This window comes from Schistocerca piceifrons, chromosome X (assembly GCF_021461385.2).
Source record: "Schistocerca piceifrons isolate TAMUIC-IGC-003096 chromosome X, iqSchPice1.1, whole genome shotgun sequence".
Classification (NCBI taxonomy): domain Eukaryota; kingdom Metazoa; phylum Arthropoda; class Insecta; order Orthoptera; family Acrididae; genus Schistocerca; species Schistocerca piceifrons.
Window position 1 is genome coordinate 843579678 of NC_060149.1, and position 6115 is coordinate 843585792.

Here is a 6115-nt window from a genome sequence, read left to right on the forward strand (position 1 = left end):
TTTTTTCCGTCAGTGTATTTAAGATCCTGACGCAATGCAGTCAAAAGAGAGCCATATATGTCACATATACTGATACTAGCAAACTTAATAATCAGGAAAAAGCGTGTACTTGGGAACAGAGATGTCGAGTAATCGAATCGCGGGCACACAACGGTTTTTTCAGTCTTAGTTTTAACCTAGCCTTCACCTTACAACGATGTGAGGAGTCGCCAGTAATAACACGTGATTCAGATACAACATTAAACTGCAGGCCCCATTTCCCCAGTTGGATAACTGGGATAGGTTAGGGACACGCATGTCGTTGAAGTGGCTTCCAATAGAAAGACTTACACCAGGTCGTTCAGCCACACTAAATTATTTTTATTAGCTATACACATAACTGGCCAACGGCCTTGCCGCAGTGGTAACACCGGTTCCCGTCAGATCTCCGAAGTTAGGCGCTGTCGGGCTGGGCTAGCACTTGGACGGGTGACCATCCGGTCTGCCGAGAGCTGTTGGCAAGCGGGGTGCACTCAGCCCTTGTGCGGCAAACTGAGGAGCTACTTGATTGAGAAGTAGCGGTTCCGGTCTCGTAATCTGACGTACGGCTGGGAGGGCGGTGTGCTGACCACACGCCCCTCCATATCCGCATCCAGTGACACCTATGGGTTGACAATGACACGGCGACCGGTCGATACCGTTGGCCCTTCATGGACTGTTCGGGAGGAGTATTTTTAGTTTTTTTTATACACATAATTGAGTTTGTACGGGACCCTCAGAGCGCGAGTCCTGCTCCTACATGTCCAGCTTTCTCTATGCTTTTTAGCAGCAGCTTTCCCACGATAACGCGAGTTTTAAAAATGGATAATTGCTTATACGAATCTGAAGACACAGAGAGAAGTAAAGGCGCCACGACAGCTCTGGCATGAACTGACCATTCCATCAAGGCCTATAAATGTTCGACTGGAGTCATGTCGGGCGATCTGGGTGGCAAAATCATTCTCTCGAATTGCCTAGAATGTTCTTCAAACCTATCGCGAATAATTGTAGCTTGGTGACATAGCACATTGTCATCCATAAAAAGTTCCATCGTTGTTTGCGAACATGACGTCCATAAATGGCTGCAAATGGTCTCGAAGTAGCCGAACATGTAGTTGTCCCAGTCAATTCCAAGCAAACACAGCTCGCAATATTATGGAGACACCACCAGTTTGCACAGTCCCTTGTTGACAACTTGGGTCCGGGGCATGTGCCACACTCGAACGCTACCATCAACTCTTATCAACTGAAATCGGGACTCATCTCACCAGGTCACGGTTTTCCAGTCTTCTAGGGCCCAGCCGATATGGTCACGAGTCCGGGAGAGGCGCTGAAGGCGATGTCGTGCTGCTGGCAAAGGCACCTGGATCGGTCATTTGGTGCCATAGCCCATTAACGCCAAACCACTGCGCCAACTCGCTTGGTAACCTACTGAATAATGAAAAGAAGTGTATGTTGGCTAAGGTTATGGTGTGAACAATGCTACATTTAAGGTTTAGTCAGCGGTGATTTTATAAGAAGGTGACAAACTGTAGGATGTGAAAGTGTTACACATAAGGCGCTAACCCTCAGATTTATTCTGTCTCATCTGTCCATCGGCATTCGAGATGCGCATTTACCATTGATTCATGTACTGTGATGGATACTTTGTCGCCATACGATCGATTCAGATGACATAAGGAAATATAAAAAAAAGCCGCATGAACAAGAGAACATCACACAGTTGGGCGAAGAAGTATTTTCATTTTGTGCGATAAAGTGAGAAGCAAAAACCAATAACACATGTGGAGCATAATGCAGCTTAGTCATTTGCCAGGACAAAGAGAACTGCTCAGGCATGCAATGTGTGACAGAGGCAGACAGAGAACTGCAGATATTACAAAGTATTTCTTTCTCTCACTGTGTGGAATGCTTTCATAAATGCTCACTAGTCTGTTGTTGTTGTTAGCTGCTCACTGAGGAAGGGTTCGATGCAGCCTTCCACATTACTCTATCCCGTGCAGGCCTAATCATCCCCGAATAACTACTTTAGCCTACAAAATCAAACAATGGAAAATCCAGGATGGAATTATGACAATATTATGGAAAGGATAGATTGCTATTCACCATATGGCGGAGATACTGAGTCACAGATAGGCACAACAAAGCAACAAAAAGAGTGTTAAACAAGTAAGCTTTTGGCCAAATGTCCTTCTTCCGAATTAGACAACATACACGCACACTTACGCAAACGAAACTCACACACACGTGACCACTGTCTCTGACTGCCAAGATGAGACTGCGAGCAGCTGTGGATGATGGGAGAAGCAATCTGGGTGGAGGGGTAAGGTGGAGGGGTAAGGTGGAGGCTGAGGCAGGGAGGAGAAGGGATAACAGGGTAGGGTGAGGGATAGGGGGGGAGGGAGCGAAAAGGAGAGAAGTAAAACGACTCTGAGCACGTTGATGAAAAGAAGGTTGATTAGTGCTGGTGTGGAAAGAGGGAAGGGAAAATGGTGGGTGAGGGACAATACTATGAAGGTTGAGGCCAGGAGGGTTATTGAAACATAAGATATATAGGGGGGAGAGTCCTCACCTGTACAATTTAGGAAGGATGCTAGCCTACACTTATGTGGACCTGCTTACTGTATTCGAACCGTGCTCCTTCTCTACAATTTCACACATCTCTCCATTTCCAGATTTATGGTTCCTTGATGCCTCATGATGTGTCCTATCAACAGATCCTTTCGTAATCTGTTGTGCCATAGATTTCTTGTTTCCCTCATTATATTCGTTAATTCTTAATTAGTGACTCGATCAACAAACCCAACCGTTAGCATTCTTCTGTGGGACCACATTTCAAAAGCTTCTATCCTCTTCTTGACTGGACTGCTTATCGTCCACGTTTCACATCCGTGCAAGGCTATACTCAGTGCAAATACCGTCAGAGAAGGCTTCCTGACACTTGAATCTATACAAGATGTTAACAAATCCCTCTTTTTCACAAATGACTTTCAAATATTTCTGCATTTTATATCCTCCCTGCTTCAGACATAAGTGTTTTTCTGCGTAAAAAGCAAAACTGATCTACTACTTTTAGCGTCTCGTTTCCTAATGTAATGCCATCAGCATCACCTGATTTAGTTCTAATACCTTCCATTACTTTTGTTTTACTTTTGTTAATGTTCATTTTATAACCTTATGTCAAGACACTGTCCATTCTTGCTACTTCTCTTCCAAGTCATTTGCTGTCTCAAAATTGCAGTGTCATCAACAAACCTCCATGAACTTTTATTCTCTCTCGAAATTTCTCCTTGGTTTCCTTTACTGCTTGCTCAATGTAGAGATTGGATAAAGTCAGGGGTGACTACATTTCTGTCTCACTCTTTCCGGACCACTGCTTACCATTCTAGTACTATTTTATTTGTTTATTTATTCGTTTAGCTGTTCAGTTATGTATCCCAGTCAGATTACATCAAAGTAGATAACACCAGTTTTAGTGTTGACGCACCAAATTTGACGTGAAAGTTAAATGCAGTATAAAAATATGCTAAGTGAATGAAAGAAGGAAGCGGAAAAGGAGAAAGAGAATTGGGGACAGGGAGTTGAAAAATCTCGAAGACTTTGCGGAGGAAAGTTGAGACTGCAGATAATGGTGTTATGGACTCCGTGAGAAGTCAGGAGAGAAGTACTATTGTCGCTCCGTAAACTTTCCTGGAGTAGTAATTGATGATATTCATATCGGGTCTCCAGCCTGAACATAATGTGATATTGGCACAATATTTAGGTGGTCCAGCTGGCCACCAGCTTCATGTGAGTAAGCCGTCGCACTAACCCAAGTCATCCTTCACTGAGCGCAGTAGTGCTCTAGTCTTAGCTGGCGGGCGAAATACACTTGTAATACCAAATATCTTTAAAATTCTTCCTATTGTAGGGATATACTTCCCTCGAAAGGTAAGAATGCCACCGATTTGCTTGTATCTTCTGTTGGTTCCTGCGGACGTAAAATCTGTAGAGCACGACGGATCTGATTGTCGGTATAACAATTCTGTTTCAACACTGGTTTTAGATGATCAAGTTCTTGTGTCAATCTATCTGCATCTGAGATGGCATAAGCTCTTTTTACCAATGTATGTAATATGCCTTTGCGTTGGTACGATAGGTGACAACCTGACGCATGAAGGTATCCGTCTTACGATCAATGCTGTATCCTAATGTCCCGTCATCTCTCCTATAGCCCAAGATATCTAAAAACGGAATTTTCCATCCTTTTCAACTTCCATCGTGAACTTTATATTGGGACGCAGATAATTAAAATCATCTAGGAAACGATCCAGAGCATCCCTACCATGTGGTCATGTCATAAACGTATCGTCGTTGTGAGAATGATCACAATTTGTCGACAGGTGTCAGTGTCCGTTACTGTAGACTGAAAAGAAAACCGTTGAAACTTCGAAGATTGCCTAATGACTGCGTTTCCACGGATACAGTCTGATATTTCCCAGGACGAACTGACAACGCATATCACCAATATTTTGTCAATATGACGTTACGTTACGGCTGGAGACCCGATATTAATATTATCGAGAAGTACCATTGTTTCAAGGGCTACATCATTACTTCATTTTTGAAAGTGAAGAAATGGAAAATCCCTTAGGGGGCAGGTTTCTCCTTACTCGAGAGCTTACTGTACATAATAACGCTTGAGAGAAGTATCCAGTGTACTTGATTTCACATCCATAGCTAGCGAGGGGACGTAGTGGTAAAGTCATTGGATCCACATTAAAGTAAACGACATTACAAGTACTCACCCGTTCAGTCATTCAGATTTAGGCTCACCATGGTTTACCTAATTCGATTAATAGAAATGTCAGAACTGTTCCTATGAAAAGGCCACGATCAATTTCCTTCCCAAGCTTTCTCCATCTGAGTTTTTGTTCCGTATCTAATGGGTTAATTATCGGTGGGAAGAAATGGTTCAAATGGCTCTGAGCACTACGGGATTCAACTGCTGTGGTCATTAGTCCCCTAGAACTTAGAACTACTTAAACCTAACTAACCTAAGGACATCACACACACCCATGCCCGAGGCAGGATTCGAACCTGCGACCGTAGCAGCAGCGCGGCTCCGGACTGGAGCGCCTAGAACCGCACGGCCACCGCGGCCGGTTATCGGTGGGAAGATCAAACCTAATGTGCTTTCTTTGTTTTGCTTTGTTCACACCCATCCTTCCGAAGAGACTGAAAATCTTCACGCAATCATTTAAAACGATAAAGGCAACGTGAGAGTAACACTTTTGGAATGTTCACATCGAATCTAAAATTGGCATCTGACGTATCAGGACATTTAATTGGTATCATATCTTGACTTTTGTGTCATTTACTGCTTATAAGTACGTAATGCAACACGAGTAAACATGTAACAGTGTTGAGACGGTTCAAAGACAAATTTTGATGTGGTTGTATGTGCTTCTGTAGTTCCCAGCGTCACTGCACTGATCAGGCACAATATTCGAGACATGTCCTGAATCGCAAAGTAGGGAACAACAGAGGATAATATAGAGTTATGTTTTCCTTTCGACTGGAAGATGTCAGAAGGAAGATGTATTTTAACTGTCCCATGAAGTTGGCTGCTCGATCATGTACAGTCCTAAAGCATCGACTGCACACCGACTAACGCAGTGCCCCGAAACGGCATCAAGAAAATCGCGGACCCGGGCACCAATGGAAAGAGCGGGCAGCGTAACACCTCCAGAAAGACAGAGTTCAGCGCCCCCTGTCAAAGCTAATTTAACCAGCCGCCCATCGCTAGGAGGCCCGCGCCACCATCTATGTCTGCCCCCCCGCTCCTCTTCCCTGTGACTTCATCTCCCACATTGACAGCACCTTCTCCACCTGTGTGATTGCTGCCGACATCAATATCCATAACCGCTCCCTTGCCGCCCTTCGGCGGTGGCATCAGTTCCTTCTCACCATAACGCCTGCTCACCACCCCCGTCCGGCTCCCCGCCCTGCAACCCCTCCCAAAATCGTCCATGACTACCGTTGTGCCAACTGGAATGACTACTGGGAATCTGTCACCACCAAGATCGAAGCCAACCTCTTAACTATCACCATCCTG

At 44.5% G+C, this 6115-nt stretch overlaps 1 pseudogene; it reads left to right on the top strand.

Annotated features, from left to right (window-relative positions):
- The first annotated feature begins 382 nt into the window (after positions 1-382).
- LOC124723378 lies at positions 383-500 on the top strand (annotated as a pseudogene).
- Positions 501-6115: the final 5615 nt, after the last annotated feature.